At 46.4% G+C, this 26,630-nt stretch overlaps 1 long non-coding RNA gene across 1 annotated transcript; it reads left to right on the forward strand.

The window, feature by feature from the left end:
- The first annotated feature begins 380 nt into the window (after positions 1 to 380).
- LOC126278343 (uncharacterized) lies at positions 381 to 25,595 on the forward strand. The gene is made up of 2 exons (XR_007550693.1): positions 381 to 514; positions 24,959 to 25,595. It is a non-coding gene; the product is annotated as an uncharacterized LOC126278343 (long non-coding RNA).
- The last annotated feature ends 1,035 nt before the right edge of the window (positions 25,596 to 26,630 follow it).

Consider the following 26,630-nt stretch of genomic DNA (forward strand, 5'->3'; position numbering starts at 1 on the left):
TCTGTACCACAGTTAGGTCATTTGTAAAAATTTTGACTAAACATATTTCGAGCTTTAGTACGCTTTCCGTACATATAACGATTTTAGTTTCAGTGCTTTCTATAATCGCTTGTAGCTCTGGTTCTTTACCAATACAGCTACGGCAATTTACAACTGCAATAGCAAGTTTTCCTAGACCTACTTTCCCTTTTTTGTCCTGCAATTTTGTCAGTTATATATAAGCAAAATTAGTCCCTGGAAATTATATATTTCAATTATGATTAGTTTCTGTCGAATCTAACGAACTTTCTCACGGCGTACACTGTTATCACATATTTGGAAAATGTCACAAGTCAACGCGATTGGGTTTCCCTTCCGTTCGGGTTGTGGTCTCACAGATTACAGAGCGATAAGAAAGATAGCGGACGCAGGATATGAGAGGTGCTAAAGTCTGAGAAAAGTGGCAACTTCCAGCCAAGTCTGCAAAAGAAGCACACACGGATCAGTTCTGAGCTCACGGGTTTTGTCTTTAGCGGTAAGTCCTGAGATTTGCTACTTACTGCGACGAGAAGAGATGAAATGTGGGCCTTGAATAAGAACGAAGGCATTTTTATGTCGGTTTCATTAGTAATTTAATCTTTGAACTAAACTTATATCTTTCAGCAGATTCTGCAAACTGGACACCACAATCTTTATATGTGAAAAAGTGGGTCCGTTTGTTTGCTATTCATGCAAATCTACAGTTTTATTCCGATCTTAATGAAATTTTACACACTTTACCTTCAAAACAAGAGATAGATCGCAGTGTACATAAAATTTCGTAATCTGTCTTGAAACATGTATGTTGTTGTTGTGGGGGTTCAGTCCAAAGACTGGTTTGATGCAACTCTCCAGGCTACTCTATCCTGTACAAGCCTCTTTGAGTACCTACTGCAGCCTAAAGCCTTCTACGATTTTTACCCTCCACACTGCCCTCCAATAGTAAATTGGTGATCCCTTGATGCCTCAGAACATGTCCTACCAACCAGTCCCTTCTTATTGTCAAGTTGTGCCACAAACTCCTCTTCTCCCCAATTCTGTTCAATACCTCCTCATTAGTTATGTGATCTACCCATCTAATCTTCAGCATTCTTCTGTAGCACCACATTTCGAGAGCTTCTATTCTCTTCTTGTCTAAACTATCGTCCAAGTTTCACTTCCATACATGGCTACACACTCATTTACTACTTTATCAAAACTCATTTACTACTTTCAGAAACGACTTCCTTACACTTAAATCTATACTCGATATTTACAAATTTCTCTTCTTCAGAAACCATTCCTTTCTGTTGCCAGTCTACATTTTGTACCCTCTCTACTTCGACCATCATCAGTTATTTTGATCACCAAATAGCAAAACTTATTTACTACTTTAGCGAAACTCATTTACTACTTTAAGCGTCTCATTTCCTAATCTAATTCCATCAGCATCACCCGGTTTAATTCGACTACATTCCATTATCCTCTTTTTTATTTTGTCGATGTTTATCTTATATCCTCCTTTCAAAACACTGTCCATTCCGTTCAGCTGCTCTTCCAGGTCCTTTGCTGTGTCTCAAAGAATTACAATGTCATCGGCGAACCTCAAAGCTTTTATTTCTTCTCCATGGATTTTAATTCCTACTCCGAATTTTTCTTTTGTTTCCTTTATTCCATGCTCACAAACAGATTGAATAACATCGAGGAGAGGCTACAACCCTGTCTCACTCCCTTCCCAACCACTGCTTCTGTTTCATGCCTCTCGATTCTTATAACTGCCATCTGGTTTCTGTAGAAATTGTAAATAGCCTTTCGCTCCCTGTATTTTACCCCTGCCACCTTCAGAATTAGAAAGAGAGTTTTCCAGTCAACATTGTCAAAAGTCTACAAATGATAGAAACATAGATTTGCCTTAATCTATTTTCTAGGATAAGTTGTAGGGTCAGTATTTCCTCACGTGTTCCAACATTTCTACGGAATCCAAACTGATCTTTGCTGAGGTCGGCTTCTACCAGTTTTTCCATTCGTCTGCAAAGAATTCGTGTTAGTATTTTGCAGCCGTGGCTTATTAAACTGGTGGTTCGGTAATTTTCACATCTGTCAACACCTGCTTTCTTTGGGATTGAAATTATTACATTCTTCTTCAAGTCTGAGGGTATTTCGCCTGTCTCATACATCTTGCTCACCAGATGGTAGAGTTTTGTTAGGCCTGGCTCTCCCAAGGCTGTCAGTAGTTATAATGGAATGTTGTCTACTCCCGGGGCCTTGTTTTGACTTTGGTCTTTCAGTACTCTGTCAAACTCTTCACGCAGAATCATATCTCCTATTTCATCTTCATCCACATTCTCTTCCATTTCTATAATATTGTCTTCAAGGACATCACCCTTGTATGCACCCTCAATATACTCCTTCCACCTTTCTGCTTTCCCTTCTTTTCTTGGAACTGGGTTTCCATCTGAGCTCTTGATTTTCGTACAAGTAGTCTCTGCATCCTTACATTTGTCCCCTAGCCATCCCTGATTATCCATTTTGCACTTCCTGTCGATCTCATTTTTGAGACGTTTGTATTCCTTTTTGTCTGCTTCATGTACTGCATTTTTATATTTTTTCCTTTCATCAATTAAATTCAATATCTCTTTTGTTACCCAAGGATTTCTATTAGCCCTCGTCTTCTTACCTACTTCATCCTCTGCTACCTTCACTATTTCATCTCTCAAAGCTACCCATTCTTCTTCTACTGTATTTCTTTCCCCCATTCTTGTCAATCGTTCCCTAAGGCTCTCCCTGAAGCTCCATTCAACCTCTGGTTCTTTCAGTTTATCCAGGTTCCATCTCCTCAAATTCCCAGCTTTTTGCAGTTTCTGCAGTTTTAATCTACAGTTCATAGCCAATAGATTGTGGTCAGAGTCTACATGTGCCCCTGAAAATGTCTTACATTTTAAAAGCTGCTTCCTTAATCTCTGTCTTACCATTATATAATCTGTCTGAGACCTTCCAGAATCTCCAGGCTTCTTCCATGTGTACAACCTTCTTTTATGATTCTTGAACCAAGTGTTAGCTATGATTAAGTTATGCTCTGTGCAAAATTCCATACTCCCATTCCATATTAACCTACTTCGTTTTCTCTCTTCCTTTTCCTACTATTGAGTTCCAGTCACCCATGACTACTAAATTTTCATCTCCCTTCACTGTACGAGTAATTTGTTTTATCTCATCATACATTTCATCAATCTCTTCGTCATCTGCGGAGCTAGTTAGCATATAAACTTGTACTACTGTGGTAGGCGTGGGCTTCGTATCTATATTGGCCACAATAATGCGTTAACTATGCTGTTTGTAGTAGCTTACCCGCATTCCTACTCTCCTATTCATTATCAAACCTACTCCTGCATTACCCTTATTTGATTTTGTATTTATAACCCTGTATTCGCCTGACCAGAAGTTTTGGTCATCCTGCCACCGAACTTCACTAATTTCCACTATATCTAAATTTAACCTATCCATTTCCCTTTTTAAATTTTCTAACCTACCTGCTCGATTAAGGAATCTGACATTCCACGCTCCGATCCGTAGAACGCCAGTTTTCTTTCTCTTGATAACAACGTCCTCCTGAGTAGTCCCCGCCCGGAGATCCGAATGGGGGACTATTTTACCTCCGGAATATTTTACCCAAGAGGACGCCATCATCATTAAATTCCCCCCTGCGGGTTCAGGGGTAAGAATAGGCCCGCGGTATTCCTGCCTGTCGTAAGAGGCGACTAAAAGGATTCTCCCAAGTTTCGGCCTTATGTGATGGTCCCCACTTGGGTTTGACCTGCCATTTTCAAAATTTCCGTTGTTAGTGCGTGCCATTTGGGGAAGGACGCCTTACGTGGTGTTTTTCTATTGGTCCATTGTGCACCTCCATCTTGCATGCTATCTATTGTCGTGTGGAGGGATTTACACCCCATGTCTTCTGGGTTGCCTCCTCGCCTTGTGCGCAATCCCCTTCTTAGCGCCCACGACAACTGTGGACCCTTTCAACACCTAAAATCCAGTACGGTAGCCAGTCCGTTGTGGTGGGGTGGTCATGTACCCTCTTGGTGGTAGCCCCCTGACCACGCAGGGATCGCACTACAGATGCCAGAGCTGTTTCCTCTCCATGCATGCCAAGGAGTATGTGCCCATCTTGTCTGGGGCACGGGGACTCCGGGCAATGGGATATCGGCCAGGTACCCATTGCTTTGGCTGGGTGGCGCCCTTGGGGAGAGCCCTCGTTCGGAGTAGGTGGCATCTGGGCGGATGTGGCGCAATGAAGCGCAATAAATCTCACCAAGCTGGTGGTCGCACCGCCACCAGCGTCTCTAAGCGAGGCAGAATTGAATTCGATGCTGCACAATATGATCCTCAGTCGTTCCCCTCGTTGGCTGCGCCAAGGGAGGGACGCAGATCTAGTGCCAAGCAGGAGCCTTATGTACCACAATACCTTGTCTGCAGCAGGACTGATGGTGACTCCTTTCTTTCGACAAAGCCTATGTGGAACACCTGGAGGATAAGTTTGGGGAAGTGGCGGGGTTGTCTAAAATGAGGAATGGGTCCATCCTCCTCAAGACATCCTCCCCAGCCCAGTCACGGGCGTTGCTCTTGTGTGATAAGCTGGGAGACGTCCCTGTTACCGTCACTCCCCACAGTAGCTTAAATGTGGTCCAGGGGATTATTTACCATCGCAATCTCTTGTTACAGTCCGATGACCAGCTGAGAACTGACTTGGAACGATGTGGTGTGCATTTTGTCCGTCGTGTGCACAGAGGACCGAAGACCAACAGGGTGGCCACCGGTGCCTTTATCTTGGCCTTCGAGGGTGCTGTATTGCCTGAGAAGGTCAAGGTAATGGTTTACCGTTGTGACATCAAGCCATACGTCCCTCCCCCGACGCGGTGCTTCCAGTGCTGGAAGTTTGGGCATATGTCCTCCCGTTGCCCATCCAGCGCCACATGTCGAGATTGCAGACACCCCTCTCATCCCGATTCTCCATGTGCGCCTCCGCCTGTCTGTGTCAACTGTGGGGAACACCACTCTCCATGCTCGCCGGACTGCCCCGTTCTTCATAAGGAGTGGAAGATTATGGAATTTAAGACCCTGGCCCGGCTTACTTATCTCGAGGCAAAACTGAAATTTGAAAGGTTGCAACCTGTCCCTGTTCAAACTTCTTATGCTGCAGCCACGTTATCGTCGCCCTCGCGGGCGGCAGTTGTCGCCTCCTCTGTGCCGCCTTCAGTGGGCCCTCAGGGCCGTACATCTCTGTCTGCCCACCTCGTGTCTGGGGGCAAGCGTTCCTCTGTTGCCCCCTTAGCAGTTGGGGGCAAACCCCCTTCTGTCACTCCCCCCGCACATGCTTCGGGAGTGACATCTGCTCCAAAACCAGGGTGCTCGATCCCTCCCCCTCCCCTTCCTTCTCCGCCGGCGTCATCTCCGCTGGCTCCTCTCTCGCGGAAGGGGTCCCTCGGGGCCCTCCCTTCTTCCGTTTCTTCTGCTACCCCGCCGGATGTCAGCCAGTGGCTGAAGGTTCCTCCACCTGCTGGTCGTAGGGCTTCTGCGTCGTCGTCAGCCTCCGACGCTCCTTCAGAGAAACTCTCCCAGCCCTCTAAGCCAAAGGACAGACGCGAGAAGAAAGAATGGAACGTGTCCAAGAAGAAGGACGCTCCGGCAGTTTCAGTACCGCCTGCTGTCAATAGTTCTGGCTCTGGGGATGCGGTGGAGATCCTCGCCTCTGCCACGGATCTCGCCCTCACGGAACCCTCGGGGGCCTCTACTAGGGACACAGCTGACTCTCGCCCAGTGGCGGCCGTTGACTCTGCGGCACCGTCTGCCTCTTAGTCGCCTTCACGCCCTCCCAGTCCCTTCCTGCTTCCATTCTCCAGTGGAATTGCGGCGGTTATTTCCGCCACCTGCCTGAGCTCCGGTTGCTTCTGAGTGTTTCCCCTGTTCTCTGCATTGCTCTTCAGGAAACTTGGTTTCCAGCAATGCGGACCCCTGCCCTTCGCGGTTATTGGGGATACTATAAGAACCGCGCTGACTGTCAACGAGCTTCAGGTGGAGTTTGCCTCTTTGTTCACCACTCTGTCTGTAGCTCGCCAGTACCCCTTCTGACGCCTTTAGAGGCAGTCGCTGTCAGGATTGAGCTCTCTCCGGCTATTACTGTTTGCTCTGTTTACGTTCCTCTGTATGGGCAGCTCCCCCGACATGTCCTGGCTGCGCTGCTGGCTCAACTCCCGCCGCTATTGCTGCTTCTGGGCGATTTCAATGCCCACAACCCTCTCTGGGGTGGGACTGTCTCCGATGACCGCGGTCATGTGTTGTTGGAGCATGTGTTGGCTCAGCTCGACCTTAGCCTCTTGAACACCGGTGCTCCCACGCATTTCAGTGTGGCCCATGGCTCGTTCTCGGCCATCGATCTCTCTATTTGCAGCCCCGGACTTGTCCCATCCCTTCACTGGAGAGTGCATCCTGACCTGTGTGGTAGTGACCATTTTCCAATCTATATGTCACTGCCCCAGTGTCATTCTTATGGGCGCCTGGCCCGCTGGGCTCTCAACAGGGCTGACTGGCCGGCTTTTACTTCCGCTGCCACCATTGCTTCTCCCCCACAGGGTGACATTGACGAGGTGGTCCGTGTCTTGACCTCGTCAATTATTTCTGCGGCCGAGACTGCCATCCCCCGCTCTCCTGGACTCCCTCAGAGGAAGGCTGTCCCCTGGTGGTCGCTGGAGATTGCTGAGGCTATTCGCGACCGTAGGCGGGCTCTCCAGCGTCATAAGCGGCACCCGTCTCTGGAGACCCTCATCGCATTTAAGAAGCTCCGTGCCTTGGCCCGTCATCTTATTGCACGGCGTAAGCAGGAGTGCTGTGAGAGGTACATTTCATCCTTGGGCTCCCGTGTCTCCCCGTCGCTCGTGTGGTCCCGCATCCGGCGGATTTATGGATACCAGACCCCTATGGGTGTCCCTGGAATCTCCCTGGACGGCGCTGTCTGCACGGACGCTGCCACCATTGCTGACCACCTTGCCACGCACTTTGCTACGAGCTCTGCGGCTGCAACTTACCCTCCTGCCTTTCGCTCTCTAAAGGAGCGCGCCGAGCGGACGCTGTTATCATTCCACACATGTCGTTCTGAAAAATACAATGCTCCTTTCAGCGAGAGGGAATTCCTCGCTGCCCTCGCCGATTGCCCTGATACAGCGCCAGGACCGGACTGCATCCACGCGCAGATGCTGAAGCATCTCTCCGGGGACTGCCAGAGACACATCCACACCATCTTTAACCGCATTTGGAGCGAGGGCGTGTTCCCGTCGCAATGGCGAGAGGGTGTTATCATGCCCATCTTGAAGCCCGGTACGGACCCTCTGGCGGTGGACAGCTATCGTCCCATGACCCTCACCAACGTTTTGTGCAAATTGCTCGAACGTATGGTGGGGCGGCGTTTGTGTTGGGTCCTTGAGTCGCGCGGTCTCCTTGCTCCATCCCAGGGTGGCTTCTGTCAGGGCCGGTCTGCTGCGGACAATTTGGTGCGGCTGGAATCTGCTATCCGTACGGCCTTTTCCCGCCGTCAGCATCTCGTTGCTGTATTTTTTGATCTGCGGAAGGCATATGACACAACATGGAGGCATCACATCCTTGGTACGTTGCGCGAGTGGGATCTTTGTGGTCAGCTCCCAGCATTTCTTCAAAACTTTTTATTGCGCCGCTCCTTCTGGGTGCAAGTCGGTGCCGCCTCTAGTTCATCTTATATACAGGAAAATGGGGTCCCGCAGGGCTCGGTGTTGAGCGTTTCCTTATTTCTAGTGGCCATTAATGGTCTGGCTGCAGCCGTGGGGTCGTCCGTGTCTCCTTCTTTGTATGCCGACGCCTTCTGCATCTCATTCAGCTCAACGACTACAGGAGTCGCCGAACGCAGGCTGCAAGCAGCCATTCGCAAGGCGGCATCATGGGCTCTGACTCATGGATTTCAGTTCTCTGCGGCCTAGACTCGAGTTATGCACTTCTGCAGGCGTCGGACGGTCCACCCTCATCCGGAACTTTACCTCGACGGTCACCTACTTGAAGTGGTGGACACTAGCCGCTTCTTAGGACTCGTCTTTGATGCCCGGCTCACATGGGTTCCTCATATTACTCAGCTGAAGCAAAAGTGCTGGCGGCACCTCAACGCCCTCCGCTGCCTGAGCCATGCGTCTTGGGGTGCAGATCGCAGCACGCTGTTGCGATTGTACATTGCCCTTGTGCAGTCCAGCCTTGATTATGGGAGCCTGGCCTATGGGTCTGCATCACCCTCAGTGTTGACGTTGTTGGACCCCATACACCACTGTGGGGTTCGGCTTGCAACTGGCGCTTTCCGTACGAGCCCCGTGGATAGTCTGCTGGTGGAGGCCGGGGTTCCCCCGCTGCGGATTCGCCGCCACCGACTGCTCGCTGACTATGCTGTCCATGTGCATTGCTCACCGGGCCATCCCAATCATCGCCTGCTTTTCCCTGCCAGGGTCCTCCCTCTGCCCGACTGGCGACCTAGGTCTGGGCTTTCCATTGCTGTTCGCGTCCAGTCCCTGCTGTCGGAACTGGGGTCGTTCCCTCTTCTGCCGCCCTTCCGGGCCTGTGCACCCACGCCTCTCTGGTGTATGACCCGTCCGTCCGTCTGCCTGGACTTGGCACGGGAACCCAAGGACTCGGTTCCGCATGTGGCCCTCCGTCACCGTTTTCTTGCGCTCGTCGCCTCATTTTCAGGCTGTGAGCCTGTCTACACTGATGGTTCCCTGGTGGATGGTCGTCCTACCTACGCTTTTGCTCACGCTGCCCATGTTGAACAGCGCTCCTTGCCGGCTGGCTGCAGTATTTTTACTGCAGAGCTGGTGGCCATATTGTGCGCTCTTGAGCATATGCGTTACTGCTCCGGTACGTCCATCGTCGTCTGCAGTGACTCCCTGAGCAGCCTCCAGGCTATCGACCGCTGCTATACCTCTTCTCCTCTGGTATCCTTTATTCAGGAGTCTGTTTTTGCCATTACCCGCTCTGGTCGTTCGGTGGTCTTTGTTTGGACTCCAGGTCACGTTGGCATCCCGGGGAATGAACGTGTCGACAGGCTGGCCAAAGGGGCGGTCGACGCCCCCACTTTGGCGATCGGCCTCCCCCCGTTGCGCCGTAAGGTGCTTCAGATATGGCGTGATGAGTGGCGTAGCCTGACTTCTCCGAATAAACTGCGGGCTGTTAAGGAGACGACCGATGTGTGGCGGTCCTCCCTGCGGGCTTCTCGCAGGGACTCTGTCATCCTGTGTCGGCTCCGCAATCGGCCATACCTACCTGACGCACGGACATCTTTTGCGTCAGGAGGATCCCCCCCTGTGTCAGTGTGGGTCCCGGTTGACAGTCGCCCACATTTTGTTGGAGTGTCCCCGCCTGCGCACCCTCCGGCAGACTTTTAATCTCCCGGGCACGTTGCCTTTGGTTTTATGCGACGATGCCTCCATGGCTGACGACGTTTTAAATTTTATCCGTGGTAGTCCTTTTTATGGTTCCATTTAGGGGGGACCTGTCCCTTTCCCTTTCTGTGTATCTTGTCCTCGAGTGTCTCATTGGTTGCAGATTTTAATGTGTGTATTCGGATGGTTGGCTCTTTCCCTATTTTTGTTCCCATGGTCAGTCAACCAGTCTCCGGCCCTCTTCTTTTCTTCCGTTTCTTTCTGTCCAGTGTTCGTCTGTACTCTTCTTGTCTCTAGTGCTCGCTGCCACATTGGTGTTCTTTCAGTGACTGGGGGGAGGGGCGTCTCCTCCCCCCTTGGGGTTTTACTTGTTCTGTAAATTTTGTTTCTCCTGTTTTTGGAATGGGGGACTGATGACCTCAGCTGTTTAGTCTCCCTTAAACATCCCAACAACAACATAATTAAATCATACAGTAAAGCTGCATGCCTTCGGGAAAAATTACAGCTGCAGTTTCCCCTTGCTTTCAGCGGTTCGCAGTACCAACACAGCAAGGCCGTTTTGGTTAGTGTCACAAGGCCAGATCATCAATCATCCAGACTGTTGCCCCTGCAACTACTGAAAAGACTGCTGCCCCTCTTCAGGAACCACACGTTTGTGTGGCCTCTCAACAGATACCCCTCCGTTGTGGTTGCACCTACGGTACGGCTATCTGTATCGCTGAGGCAAGCAAGCCTCCCCACCTACAGCAAGATCCATGGTTCATGGGGATATATAAATCTCCATCAACCATATATATAACTATTAGAGCTTGCAGCTCGGTTTTCAAACGGTCCAGTAAGGATGAATAATATGCACTTGTAATAGATTTACTCTTTTTCTAGATAGTCTATGAGGATTATCGCTTGTGAATCACAAAAGACAGTCGCCATAACCTTTCTGGCCGAAGGAATGGTCTTCGCCTTTTTTGGTGTAGATTCGCCCTTGGTAACCCATTGTTTATATTGTTGTTTGCCCTCAGGAGTATAGTAATGTAAACATGTTTCATCCACAGTGACAAAACGATGCTTAAAGTCCTGCGGATTCTTCCTGAACAGCTGCAAACCATCCTTGCAACACTTCACACGATTCCGCTTTTGGTCAAGCGTGAGCAATAGCGGAACCCATTTTGCGGATAGCTTTCTCATGTTCAAATGTTTATGCAAAATATTATGTACCCGTTCATTCGAGATGCCCCAGCACTAGCAATCTCACGCACCTTATCTCTTCTGTCTTCCATCACCATATCATGGATTTTATAATTGATTTCTGCAGTCGTAACCTCCACAGGGCATCCAGAACGTTCAGCATCACTTGTGCTCATATGGCCGCTTTGAAAATTTTGAAACCATTTATAAACTGTTCCAATCGAAGGTGCAGTCACCCTAAAATTAGCAAGCTTCTCTGTAATCTCCTGAGGTGTTTTGTCTTTCATAAAGTAATGTTTAATCACGACGCGAAATTCTTTTTCGTCCATTTTTTTGACAATCACTCGACTACCTTGATTCACACGAATGCCAAAGACAAAGAAATAGACCAATATGGCTGAAACTTGGTGTGTATTCTTTCCAAAGTTGCTACTAACTAAACATGACCTCGATACGCGCCGGTGATGTCAAGTATCGAACTTTGCACGGACTTTTCAAACACCCCTTGTGTATATACGAAGTTTGGAACGTTAATAGTGGCAACTATTTATTTACAGCTCGTACAAAACAGATATGTGTTACAAAATTTTAATGACCTTCAAAGTAGTCACCAGCACTGTGTATAACCCTTTGCCAGCGATGAGGAAGTCGTAGGATACTCTTAGCAGTGCCAGTTGTGTTGACAGTTCGAGCGACGCGGTCTTCTGTCCGAAGAATTTGTAGCAGTTCTGAAGCGAATGCTGTGAAGTTAAACTCTCGAGGGCTTAAGTCAGGGGAGTGCAGTAGGTGGTGTAACGCAGCCCCATTGGTCAACCTAATCAGTAACAGCTTGCACTATACGTGCTTGATCATTGTCCTGCAAGATGATGGTCAGGTCCTGCAAAAAGTGTCCTCACTTCTTTCTCTAAGCTGGTCGTAGGTGTTACAAAAATGAACAGCATAGAGACAGAAATGATGACACTTTCTCCACGATCTGACCATCATTTTGCAGAAAATGCTCAAGCACGCACAGTGCAAGCAGTTACTGCTTTGTTTGAGTGATGGGACTGCTAAGTGCTATACCACTTACTGCACTCCCCTGACTTCAGCCCTCGTAGGCTCAACTCGTTTTCTAAACTGAAGGAAGCACTTCACAGCATTCACTTCAGAACTGCTACAAATTCGCCGGGCAATAGACCGCGCCGCTCGAACTGTCAACACAAATGGCGCTGCTAAGAGTATCCTACGTCTTCCACATCGATGGCAACGGGTTTTACACAATGCTCGTGACTACCTCAAAGGTCAGTAATATTTTGAAACACGTATCTCTTTTGTACGAGCTGTAAATAAATAGCTGCCAAAGTTCCAACCCTTATATATATGCTGTTACAAAAAGGTACGGCCAAACTTTCAGAAAACATTCCTCACACACAAAGAAAGAAAATATATTATGTGGACATGTGTCCGGAAACGCTTACTTTCCATGTTACAGCTCATTTTATTACTTCTCTTCAAATCACATTAATCATGGAATGGAAACACACAGCAACAGAACGCACCAGCGTGACTTCAAACACTTTGTTACAGGAAATGTTCAAAATGTCCTCCGTTAGCGAGGATACATGCATCCACCCTCCGTCGCATGGAATCCCTGATGCGCTGATACAGCCCTGGAAAATGGCGTATTGTATCACAGCCGTCCACAATACGAGCACCAAGAGTCTCTACATTTGGTACCGGGGTTGTGTAGACAAGAGCTTTCAAATGCCCCCATAAATGAAAGTCAAGAGGGTTGAGGTCAGGAGAGCGTGGAGGGCATGGAATTGGTCCGCCTCTACCAATCCATCGGTCACCGAATCTGTTGTTGAGAAGCGTACGAACACTTCGACTGAAATGTGCAGGAGCTCCATCGTGCTTGAACCACATGTTGTGTCGTACTTGTAAAGGCACATTTTCTAGCAGCACAGGGAGGTACGCTCCATTGAGCGTAGGTGGACGAAACTAAAATGAGCTCTAACATGGAAATTAAGCGTTTCCGGACACATATCCACATAACATTTTTTATTTATTTGTGTGTGAGGAATGTTTCCTGAAAGTTTGGCCGTACCTTTTTGTAACACTATATATATATATATATATATATATATATATATATATATATATATATATATATATATATAAGCAAACAAACACTATATATATATATATATATATATATATATATATATATATATATATATATATATATATATAGTGTTTGTTTGTGTATAGGTACGATTGTTAAAAATATATAACCTATGTCCACCCAAATCTTTGATATTCAGATGAAACAATGAATGATGAAAATTGATGAAAAATTAAATGCCTAAAAACGAAATACATCGTGGTGCTGACTGTAATTACAATCTCGAGAATAAATTACCGTGCCAATACTCGCCTTGGAGTCAGTACCGTCTCACTTTACTAGATTGCAGGACAAACGAAAGTTCGAGCAATTGACAGAAACAGATTGCGAACTCTAACTTGTTGATTAGTTGCTGTAGTTAAGTACGAGGGTTGCCCAAAAAGTAACGCATCGAATTTTTTCCTTCAAAAATTTTTTTATTGAACAAAAAAAAAGAAAGAAATGATCGTGAGGCATTGCTGGCTGGGAGGCCGCATTCGGGGAAGTGCGGCCGCTAAGTGCAAGTCTTATTTAAGTCGACGCCACATTGGGCGACCTGCGCGCCGGTAATGAGGATGAAATGAAATGATGATGAGGACAACACAGCACCCAGTCCTCGAAAAAAAAAAATCTCCAATCCTGCCGGGAATCGAACCCGGGCCCACTGCATGGGAGGCAAGCACGTTATCACTCAGCTAAGCAGGCGGAATTTATTGAACATAATGAGAATTACACACACGAAAGCACGGAGTTTTATCTACACACCCTACTTTTCCACGTTATCTCCATCCCATTCTATGCCCTTCCCCGAACGTGAAACAGGGGCGTGTATGCCCAGTCGGTATCAGTCCTTGTCCTGGAGGCGGAGCCAGTACTTCACTATGTGAATCACCTTCTCCTTGTCCTCAAAATGTCTTCCACTATCGCAGCGCGGGGTTGCCGCGTGGTCTAAGGGTGCGTTGCCACGGTTAGCGCGACCCCCCCCCCCCCCCCTCTCGGAGGTTCGTATCCTCCATAAGGCATGGGTGTGTGTGTGTTGTCCTTAGCGTAACTTAGTTTAAATTAGATTAAGTAGTGTATAAGCCTAGGGAACGATGACCTCAGCAGTTTCGTCCCGTAGGAACTTACCACAAATTTCAATTTTCTTCCACGAATTGCATCCTTTAATGGCCCAAACAAATGGAAGTCCGTGCGGGCTAGGTCACGTGTGTCAGGTGTGACAGCCGTAGGTTGTCTCCCCGTCCGCTGCAAATTGTGGAGCTCCGCCGAACCGCTTTCAGATGACCCCACCCTCCGTGCCCAGCGACTATCTGTGCTGCTGTAGACAGCTTACGCTCCATAGACTTTGCACAAGCGTTCGTGATTATTCCCCACAGGTTGTTTCTCTGCAGTGAGAAATTCAATGACGGCACGTTGCTTGTAACGTACATCACCTGCAGACGCCAGTCTGAAATTGTCCTGCAGCTACGCTATCTGTCGGAAGTGACGGGGAAACTTGGCGCACTCACTCATCACTCAGGAGACTTCAAATAATACACTCCTGGAAATGGAAAAAAGAACACATTGACACCGGTGTGTCAGACCCACCATACTTGCTCCGGACACTGCGAGAGGGCTGTACAAGCAATGATCACACGCACGGCACAGCGGACACACCAGGAAGCGCGGTGTTGGCCGTCGAATGGCGCTAGCTGCGCAGCATTTGTGCACCGCCGCCGTCAGTGTCAGCCAGTTTGCAGTGGCATACGGAGCTCCATCGCAGTCTTTAACACTGGTAGCATGCCGCGACAGCGTGGACGTGAACCGTATGTGCAGTTGACGGACTTAGAGCGAGGGCGTATAGTGGGCATGCGGGAGGCCGGGTGGACGTACCGCCGAATTGCTCAACACGTGGGGCGTAAGGTCTCCACAGTACATCGATGTTGTCGCCAGTGGTCGGTGGAAGGTGTACGTTCCCGTCGACCTGGGACCGGACCGCAGCGACGCACGGATGCATGCCAAGACCGTACGATCCTACGCAGTGCCGTAGGGAACTGCACCGCCACTTCCCAGCAAATTAGGGACACTTTTGCTCCTGGGGTATCGGCGAGGACCATTCGCAACCATCTCCATGAAGCTGGGCTATGGTCCCGCACACCGTTAGGCCGTCATCCGCTCACGCCCCAACATCGTGCAGCCTGCCTCCAGTGGTGTCGCGACAGGTGTGAATGGAGGGACGAATGGAGACGGGTCGTCTTCAGCGATGAGAGTCGCTTGTGCCTTGGTGCCAATGATGGTCGTATGCGTGTTTGGCGCCGTGCAGGTGAGCGCCACAATCAGGATTGCATATGATCGAGGCACACAGGGCCAACACCCGGCATCATGGTGTGGGGAGCGATCTCCTACACTGGCCGTACACCTCTGGTGATCGTCGATGGGACACTGAATAGTGCACGGTACATCCAAGCCGTCATCGAACCCATCGTTCTACCATTCCTAGACCGGTAAGGGAACTTGCTGTTCCAACAGAACAATGCACGTCCGCATGTATCCCGTGCCACCCAACGTGCTCTAGAAGGTGTAAGTCAACTACCCTGGCCAGCAAGATCTCCGGATCTGTCCCCCATTGAGCATGTTTGGGACTGGATGAAGTGTCGTCTCACGCGGTCTGCACGTCCAGCACGAACGCGGTCCAACTGAGGTGCCAGGTGGAAATGGCATGGCAAGCCGTTCCACAGGACTACATCCATCATCTCTACGATCGTCTCCATGGGAGAATAGCAGCCTGCATTGCTGCGAAAGGTGGATATACACTGTACTAATGCCGACATTGTGCATGCTCTGTTGCCTGTGTCTATGTGCCTGTGGTTCTGTCAGTGTGATCATGTGATGTATCTGACCCCAGGAATGTGTCAATAAAGCTTCCCCTTCCTGGGACAATGAATTCACGGTGTTCTTATTTCAATTTCCAGGAGTGTATATATGTAACGTTTCGCATTCGTGGTATTCTTTTAGGATGAGAAAAAAATGCGGTGCGTTACTTTCTGGGCAGCCCTCGTATGACATCTACCCTAGAAGATATTTTAGTCCATGTTTCACAGTTATTTCTTTTATTAAAATCCTCAGTGCCGTACAAACGGCAAGGCCGATCATGGATATAGTACCAACAAAAGTCGCCCAAGGCACAGGGCCAATCACTTTGTGTGGCCGGCATTAAACATCCTGGGCAGCAGTGCAGTTAATGACGGAACAGGACTCTGAGTACTATGCAAAACTTCTGCAATTCTGACAAGCACTCGGAAGCGCAAGGTGACCCAAAGGTATGTTAACATTTGAAAGCTGAATAGTCACGGAATAATGCAGGTAGAGGTGTAAAAATTGATACACGTGCTTGAAATGATATGGGGTTTTATTGAACACAAAAAAGTACACAAAATGACCAACAGATGGTGCTTCATATGATACAAGAGCAATAATTAGCAAAACAATTTTTAGCAAAGGCGATGTTCTTTATAACAAATGCCCTACACGTGCTTGAAATGACATGGGGTTTTATTGAAATCAAAAAGTTTGTAAAATGAACAAAAGATAACGATTTATATTATTCAAGAGCAATAATCAGCAAAACGATTAATTTTTAGTAAAGGCAATGTTCTTTATGACAAATGCCCAACACGTCGGCCGTCAGTCATCAACAATACCTGTAGTCGAGGGACAATGACGTGAACAGCACTCTACAGTGTATCAGCAGGTGTTATGATAAACTGCCGTCGGATGGTGTCTTCTAGGATCCCTAATGAGGTCCGACGATCATGGATAGAACTGCGAGTTCAGGTAACTCCAGTAGCAAAAATCAGATTGAAGTGTGATGACTGGGAGGACAAGCGTGATGGAAGCGGCGGCTCAGCATGCGATCCTCGCCAAATCATGAACGCAGGAGATCTTTCACGCATGTGTAGCAAAATGTGTGGAGCGCCATCCTGCATAAAAGTCGTACCTTCCAGCATGTGTTTATCACCCGGGCTAGAGATGATCTAATTCTGTATCGTATCGGCGAACTTTGCACCCGTCGCAGTGACACTTTGAAAAGTAGCCCCCCCCCCCATTTCTTCAAAGAAAAAGGTTCCGATCACAACTGATATGGTAAGTCCACCTCACACCGTGACTTTCTCGTCCTGTAAAGGCAAAGGAAAGTTCTAGTATTTTCGGTAGCCCAAATTCTGCAGTTGTGGGTGTTGACAGACCCTCGGAAAGTAAAATGGGCTTCGTCGGTCCACAACACGTTAGACAACCAGTCGTAATCTTCCCCCATTTTTTGAAGTGGCCACACCGCAAATGGTCTCCGCATCACAAACTCGGTGATAATAGTTTATGATGATGCCGGATTTCCCGCGGATAGCATAGGTGGGTACGTCTTAAATCTCTCCAAACAATAGTGTGTGGAATGCCGGTGCAACGTGTGGCTTCACGAATGCTGACTTCACCGTGCGGAGATAAACGTGCCAATGTCTTCATTTCTTCCTGAGGCGTCCCAGAGACAGTAACACTTGTGTCTGGTCTCCCGCTACGGGGACAATCTTCTAAACAAGCCGTGGTTTCCAATTTTGTTATTTTCTTCACAGCAATATTTACTACAGAACTTTATCGGTTCGAATACCCTTCTTATGGCGATACGATCGAAAATATGCAGTATTATCCATTCTGATAGCTAAGCTTCACTAAAAGTGCCTTTTCTGGTTCAGTCACCATGCCGTGATTGCTCGCGCTTCTGACCCCTGTCTCTTTACAGCTCATTTTATACGGGACTCTCATGCTGCGTCTCTGACATGTTGCTGTCCAGCGCCATCTGTTTGCCAGTTTGTACACCCATATTTGATTTTAATAAAATCTCATGAAATTCCAGGCTTGCGTGTCAATTTTTACCTCTTTACCTACATTATTCCGTGAATTAGTGCATTTTTAAATGTTAACAGACTTTTGGGTCATAAACGGAGAATCATTATATGCGGCAGTATTGTTTAGCGTTTTGGTCAGTTCACTTCGCATCACTACGGGAGATCAGTAAAATTATGGAAATGGCACCAGGCCAGTCAAATAGTGCTCCAAGTAACCAAATAGCGGAAAGTTTTGTAGAATTTTTTTTGGCAAGTTTTCTGTTTGTTTTCGAGGGTGCTGACTCCGAATTTTCAAAAAATGCTCAACTGTGTGTGAAATCTTATGGGACTTAACTACTAAGGTCATCAGTCCCTAAGCTTACACACTACTTAACCTCAATTATCCTAAGGACAAACACACACACCCATGCCCGAGGGACGACTCGAACCTCCACCGGGACCAGCCGCACAGCCCATGACTGCAGCGCCGAATTTTCGGCCCGGAAACAGGTCAAAAATGGAAAAAACCTTGATGCTTGGAACAGCTCAGTGTCGGTTAGAACGTCAGTGTGACAGCAACTTGCGTTCCTGCTGCAGATGAGGCGAATGCACCTTTCGTTTGTGAATTATTTTTACTAGCTTCAAAGAGGAGCTACTTATTTTCAGTTATCTGTGTGGTTTCTTAGTTTCTTAACTTATTACGTATTTGCGTGTTTACTAGTCACAGCTATTCATTTTAATGGCAGTGTAATGTAAAGTACAGTTACAATTATAGAGCCTCTTGTACAGGCTGCGTTTATTTCACTTAGAACAGCTCAGTTCAGTGTCAGTTAGACCGTGAGAGAGCAACACCTTGCGTTCTTTTAGAGAAACACTATTGAGAAACCTTCACTTAAAACTTCCAGATTGACAGGCCGTGGTCGATGTGTAAAACTCTCCCCTGACGTTTCGTCTCCGACTGCGGGTGTCATCCTCCGAGGTAAAGCGGCGAACTGCAAACAGAACTCGAGTAAGCGCTGATTATATAGGCAGTGCAGCGAGCACCACTATCCATCACGTGGCGTCGACTATGAGACTGTCTCTGGTAACGCCAACATTCTCAATTAAAAGTAATCGATCGTCACGCTTCCGCTGCAAATCTGACATCCAAATTTTATCTAGTTAACACCTTTATCTTTCCTGTTAAAATTATTGCGGTGTTTATCAGGAAAGAGGAAGGTGTTAAACTGCATAAAATTTTGACGTCACCGTGACGATCGATTACTTTCAATTGAAAATGTTGGTATGAACAGAGACAGTCTCATAGACGCCACGTGATGGACAGTGCGCCCCTCTGTACAGTCTATATAATCAGCGCTTACTCGAGAACTCTTTGCATTTCGCCGCTTTACCTTGGAGAATGTCTCCCATAGTCGGAGACGAAACGTCAAGGTTGAGTTTTATACATCGACCACGGCCTATCAGCCCGGAACTTTTAAGTGAAGACAGTACTGGCCGTGAAAGCCTACATTGTAACTATTGAGAAAATTTAGAGAACCGACATTTGAATGTAATTGCCGAACGGTTCTACTGCCGCCAACGTACATTGCGAAATTAGGGCTTACACAGAGGGATTCGGACAGTCGTTTTTTCCTCGCTCTATTTGCGAGTGGAACTGGTAAGGAAATGACAAGTTGTGGTGCAGGGTGTCCTGTACCATGCACCATATGGTGGCTTGCGGAGTATCTACATAGATGTACATGTAGATGCGTTCCTGCTGCAGATAAGGGGAGTACACTGTTCCTTTGTGAATTATTTTTATGAGCTTCAAATAGGAGCGACTTATTTTCAGTTATCTGTGTGCTTCTTGGTTAATTTTTTAAATTTCTTGCATGTTTGGTTGTTTCTAGGCACAATCTAGCATTGTAATAACATTTCAGAGTTTTTGTCTTTAGTATGGATGGGGACTGTGATTGCTGTGTTCAGATGCGAGCTAGGTTGGTTATCCTTCGTTTACAGCGCCAGGCAGTTTTGACTTCAGTCACACAACTTGAGGCTGCTGCCAATGGGCTCCTCTGTAGTGGACCAGACATGGGAATCTGAGGGACACTGAGCATGTCCCACGTGCCCTGAACTGTCTGCTACTGAGGATGATCCCTCACCTGTCGTCGAGTATGAGGTCATTTCAAGGTTTGGCAGGCAGTGGGAGACTTTCTTGGGGACGAATTGGAGAGCCTCCCCAGTTTGTCTGCTGAAAAGGTTTCAGGCGCTATCTGTGGCTTACAAAGTCTCTGAGCCAGATGCAGTCACTGTTCCAGAGGGAGCCTCTCGCCCTGCAAGGGCTGAGCATGCATATAGAGTGGATTTATTGGCAGCTGAGAGCTCCGACATTAGGCATATAATGGGACCCCTTAGGGATATAGCTGTCAGGGAGGGGAAGGAAACCAGTGTGCACTCAGTATGCACACTGGGAGGAGTCATTCCAAATATGGAAAGGCTGCATCCAGATACCATGAAGAGCACACAGCACAGCCAGCTGCAGGTGATGCCACATGTTGGTACTGACAATGTGTGTTTCTTTGGATTGGAAGAGATTCTCTCTGTTTTCAGGTAGATAGCTCTAGTGGTATAGACTGCCAGTCTTGCTTGCGAGATGAAGGTGGATCTTATCATCTGTAGCATTGTTGACATAACCAACTTTGGTTCTGTCGTACAGAGCCGATTGATGGGCCTGAATCACAGGCTCAGACGGTTCTGCGATGGTGTAGGCTGCAGATTGCTCAACACGCGCCACAGGGCTGAGTGTTTCTGGGTTCCACTTAATAGGTCAGAGATCGACTATGCACAGGAAATGGCTACACAAGTTGTGGGGCTGTATGCAGGGCACTGGCCGCTTTTTGGGTAGGAGGGTTTCGGGAACCTACAGAAACGATATTAGTCTAAAAGAGTGGAGGTCAAACACAGGAAGGTAGACGTAGCAACAGTCAGTACTGTGGTTCGAAAATGTCGAAGCTGTGTTGGAAAAGAACCGGAGATGCAAGTGCTAATGGAAAACACTGAAGATTAAATCGTTACAGGTCCAGAAAGCTGGCTAAAGCAGGAAATAAGTTCAGCCAAAATTTTTACAAAAGACTTTACTGTGTTCAGGAAGAATAGATTATATACTGCGTCTGGTGAAGTGTTCATTGCTGTCAGAACTAGTTTACCTTCAATGAAACTGAAGTAGACAGTTCCTAGGAGTTAGTGTCAGTAGAAGTTACATTTGACAACGGGAATAAATTAATAATTGACTCCTTTTACCGACCCCCCCCCCCCAGACAGATCATATAGATGCTAAACAGTTCAAAGGAAACTAGTCTCATGTCTCATTTCAAATAGGCATCCCACCCATACAATTACAGCGGGTGACAACTTCAATCTACCCTCTATATATTGACGAAAATGCATGTTTCATATCGGTGGTATACATGAAACGTCGTCTGAGACCACATTGAATGCGTTCACAGAAAATCATTTTGAACAATTAGTTCAGGAGCCTACCCAAAGCGTAAATGTTTGCGAAAACATATTCACCTCTCGTCAACAAATAATCCTGAGCAGATAGGGAGCATTACGATTGATATAGGGATTAGTGAACACACGGATGTTGTAACGAGAAGGAATACTTTAATACGCAATCCCATCAAAATAAACGCGAAACACATGTGTTTAAAAAAGCAGATAAAAATTCGATCGATGCCTTCCTCAGAGACAGTCTCAACTCCTTCCAATTTGATTAGGTAACCGTAGACCAGATGCGGTTGAAAACAAAGAAATAGTGTCGACTACATTTGAAACACATATACCAAATATTTTAATAAGATATGGTACTGATCTCCCATAATACACCACAAGTCAGAACACTATTGCAGAAACAACGAAAAAAACATGCCATATTTAAAGGAATTCAAAACACCCAAGATTGGCGAGTTTCACAGAAGCTCGAAATTTAGCGCGAGCTTCAGTTTCACAACGAAACTCGGTCTAGAAATCCGGCAGAAAACCCAAAGATACTCTCGCCATATGTAAAGTACACTAGCGGCCAGATACAGTCAATACCTCCACTGCGTGACACCAATCTTAATATGACAGATCATAGTGTCACTGAAGCGGAGTTTTTCTTAAATTTTCTTCACCACAGAGAATGGAGTAAATATCCTAGAATTCGAAACCAGAACAACTGTGAACAAGAGTAATAAGAGAAATCAGAGCTCGCACAGAAAGACTTAAGTGTTTGTTTTTCCCAGACACTGTTCGGCAGTGGAACGGTAGAAAAATAGCTTGAAGATGGTTCGATGAACCGTCTGCCAGGCACTTAATTGTGAATTACAGAGTAGTCATGTAGAGGTAGATATACATTAGACTAATTACTACATGCACAGACATGTTTAAACAATCATTCTTCTCATTCTGCGGACATGAACGAAACGGGAAGAAGTTGCAATATCTGTTACAATGGGAAGTGCTATCTGCCGTGCAATTCATAGTGGTTTCCAGAGATATGTAGATGCAGGGGAGTAAGACATGGTTCCAAGATCCCATAAAACACTGCGTCTATTCAACTGACTGAAAGAGTGGGCTGTTATTGCAGGTTTATACACTCCTGGAAATTGAAATAAGAACACTGTGAATTCATTGTGCCAGGAAGGGGAAACTTTATTGACACATTCCTGGGGTCAGATACATCACATGATCACACTGACAGAACCACAGGCACATAGGCACAGGCAACAGAGCATGCACAATGTCGGCACTAGTACAGTGTATATCCACCTTTCGCAGCAATGCATGCTGCTATTCTCCCATGGAGACGATCGTAGAGATGCTGGATGTAGTCCTGTGGAACGGCTTGCCATGCCATTTCCACCTGGCGCCTCAGTTGGACCAGCGTTCGTGCTGGGCGTGCAGACCGCGTGAGACGACACTTCATCCAGTCCCAATCATGCTCAAGGGGGGAGAGATCCGGAGATCTTGCTGGCCAGGGTAGTTGACTTACACCTTCTAGAGCACGTTGGGTGGCACGGGATACATGCGGACGTGCATTGTCCTGTTGGAACAGCAAGTTCCCTTACCGGTCTAGGAATGGTAGAACGATGGGTTCGATGACGGCTTGGATGTACCGTGCACTATTCAGTGTCCCCTCGACGATCACCAGAGGTGTACGGCCAGTGTAGGAGATCGCTCCCCACACCATGATGCCGGGTGTTGGCCCTGTGTGCCTCGGTCGTATGCAGTCCTGATTGTGGCGCTCACCTGCACGGCGCCAAACACGCATACGACCATCATTGGCACCAAGGCACAAGCGACTCTCATCGCTGAAGACGACACGTCTCCATTCGTCCCTCCATTCACGCCTGTCGCGACACCACTGGAGGCGGGCTGCACGATGTTGGGGTGTGAGCGAAAGACGGCCTAACGGTGTGCGGGACCGTAGCCCAGCTTCATGGAGACGGTTGCGAATGGTCCTCGACGATACCCCAGGAGCAACAGTGTCCCTAATTTGCTGGGAAGTGGCGGTGCGGTCCCCTACGGCACTGCGTAGGATCCTACGGTCTTGGCGTGCATCCGTGCGTCGCTGCGGTCCGGTCCCAGGTCGACGGGCACGTGCACCTTCCGCCGACCACTGGCGACAACATCGATGTACTGTGGAGACCTTACGCCCCACGTGTTGAGCAATTCAGCGGTACGTCCACCCGGCCTCCCGCATGCCCACTATACGCCCTCGCTCAAAGTCCGTCAACTGCACATACGGTTCACGTCCACGCTGTCGCGGCATGCTACCAGTGTTAAAGACTGCGATGGAGCTCCGTATGCCACGGCAAACTGGCTGACACTGACCGCAGCGGTGCACAAATGCTGCGCAGCTAGCGCCATTCGACGGCCAACACCGCGGTTCTTGGTGTGTCCGCTGTGCCGTGCGTGTGATCATTGCTTATACAGCCCTCTCGCAGTGTCCGGAGCAAGTATGGTGGGTCTGACACACCGGTGTCAATGTGTTCTTTTTTCCATTTCCAGGAGTGTATTAGGAAACTAAACACCATAGGAAAGACACGACAGAGACGATTAACACAATTTGTGCATTCAGCTGAATTATATAGCGTGACAGTATTTTAGGGTGCTGCTAAGCTAGGTTGCCCTTGTGAAAACCTATCGTACACATTGTATGTGATGTACCAGGTAAGTAGCGCTGTTGGAGCTGATGGTTCAAGAAAGTAGTCTATGCCAGTCACTGTGGTTCTTGATAGCAGACAGAAACAACCGTATACTAGAAGTATAGGCCCACTAAAAACTTTTTTTTTAAATCTGTTATTAGGAAGGGTGTCATTTGTTGGGTTTCCTCCTATGTCATCACATTTATCTTTAAACGATCAATGAGCGAAAATTGAGGATAGATTATATCTTGAAGTCAACTATAAACATTTACAAATGCATTAGTATTCAGGAATGCGGCAGCTATTGACATGTTTGTCACATTGATATGTATGTTTAGTTCTTGGCATAATTGTGTAGGGATCTTTCATAAAACATGTGTAGTATCTGATGTTTGTTGTGGGAAACTGAAAAATGCAGTTTTGAGCATTATTTAGGGTGTTCTGGTGCTGTAGCTGCAACAGCAAGATGAGCATATTTACCAGAACAAACATTAATCACATTACCCAACATTTTATTCAAAATACTTTCCTGCCCAACATAACTTCTGGGTTTGTGCGTGTCATACAAATGATATATTGAATGTAATACAGGAAAAAAGATTTTTCAATTTTAAAGAAGATTGTAGACTAATTAACGATACTACACACTAGAAAGAAATGGATTTATAGCCTGAAAAATTTCATTCGATTAGAAGAAGCTTATGACAGAGTATGTAATAAAACCATACAGAACAGATTCCGTTATCTACTATCCTATGGACTGTGGAGCTGTTTAAGTTTGAACAATCAAGTTTCTGTGAAAACATCACATTTTCTTTTAATACCTTAGCATAGTAATTCCAAATAGCTTGTATTTATATGCATGAAAACTGCATTATTACTCAGATTGTAAATCTAGGCCAAGTACAAGAAATTCTGAAAGCAAAGTGGGAAAAATAAAAAAGCTGAAGTTATATGCACCTTTGTTCCTACTCATTTGACACTGTAGTTAATATTAACTCCCGAAGAACCAAAGCTGTAGTAAGAGTTCTGTTTCATTTCTGTAGTTAACATGTAAACCAAAATATAAAATTGTGTTTCATATAGAAAACGGAATTCCACATTATTTCTTTGGCATGTATTTCATAACAACACTAGATTATTCAAATGATACATCTTTTGCAGCCTACCATCAAACAATGTCTGGTCCTCACCACGACTGGTCACCTCATGATGGGCCCCCTCATCATGGGCCTCCTCATCATGGGCCACCACATGATGGGCCACCACATGATGGACCACCTCATGATGGACCACCTCGTGATGGACCACCTCATGATTGGGAACCAGATCGCGGACCACCACACCATGGACCACCTCATGATGGCCCTCCTCACTTTGGACCCCCACCTCACCATGGACCATATCATGAACCTCCTCCAGAACCTGACTCGTGCTGCTGCACAATAATTTGATGCAATTTCTACCACAACTGTTCAACAAAGACTTATGGAATATAAAAAGAAGTAAACATATTCCCTTGATTAGTGATACTACAATTTCTAAAAACGATAATATGACTGAATCACTTAATTTATGGTTTTGAAATGCTGTCTTTGGACATTTATCATATACATTTGTCAAGAAGCACAAATATTTTTTATTTTATTTATAATTTTGTGTATGCTAATTAAAACTCATATATGCTAATTACAACCCATTCCTAAATCAAAATTATTATGGCTCTATCAAGATCTACTGGTACTTGAAACTGTATTTATTGAATTTTTGTAAAGGAAATATCATAAAACTGTACTAGTAATGTTGTTACTGACTATTTGTTCAAAGGATATCCCACAATGTCAGGCTGTATGATACAAATGAGCAAAATTAGTAAAAGGCCAAGCCATTTGAGAGCCAACTAAATCTGTAAACTTGTCAATATATTATGAAAAATACTTCATTTCTACATTTTTTTAAAAAAGAAACCAACTGAACACGCCTTTTCTGGAACCCAAAATGTGAACACTGTTAACTTTGACACTTATTGAATCCACTTGTTGCTGTGTTTCACACTTCATATTTTCCTGTAGCTAATACATTTTCCAAGATCACAAAATAATTGATGAAACCTATGTGTTTCATATCCTTTGAAACTGTCTTCAGATCCTTCTGTTAACTAATGACCTTATCCATTCTTCCATTCATCCTGTCATGAAGGGGAACCTTCAAGGTTGTTGAGCAAGTCAGAGTATAGATAAATAAAACAGAAGCAGCTTTGAGAAATATAATCTTTATGCTCTGTTAGTAATAAACTGTTTTATGAACCACACAATTGATGATTTGACAAGGTCACAAACCGTACCAACATGATAATTTTTCTTGTTTAGATCAGTCAGGATTTCATTGTAGGGTGTTACGTTACTTTCTCTTTGCAACGTTCTTTACAGTTTCAAACTGAGGGCAATTAACTCATTTTGCTCAGAATAAAGAGTCAGAGTTTTTTTTCGTCAAAGGAAAAATCAGCTATGAAAATCGTTAAATTGTAAGACAATTCTGGTCTATGTTTATCTTCAGGAGACGAAATATTTAGTACTGCCAATACGCATAAAAAGTAAAAGTACACAACACTATCCTAGCTTTTGAAATGCCCAAGCATATGCCTTAATTAAAGGCTCAGTGTTTTATGAAAAGAACGTCCTCACTGGAGGTGGGTCTCTCTCATGCTGTGATCTGAGTGTCCTGCCCTTTCTTTTTAACTTTCCGCAGCCTAACCCTTTCTCTTGCTTGAGGACAGAACTTATAGTTCCGAAAGCTAGGATGATGTCAAGTAATTTTAATGTTCTGTTGAAGGTCA

This window comes from Schistocerca gregaria, chromosome 6, assembly GCF_023897955.1.
Source record: "Schistocerca gregaria isolate iqSchGreg1 chromosome 6, iqSchGreg1.2, whole genome shotgun sequence".
NCBI lineage: Eukaryota > Metazoa > Arthropoda > Insecta > Orthoptera > Acrididae > Schistocerca > Schistocerca gregaria.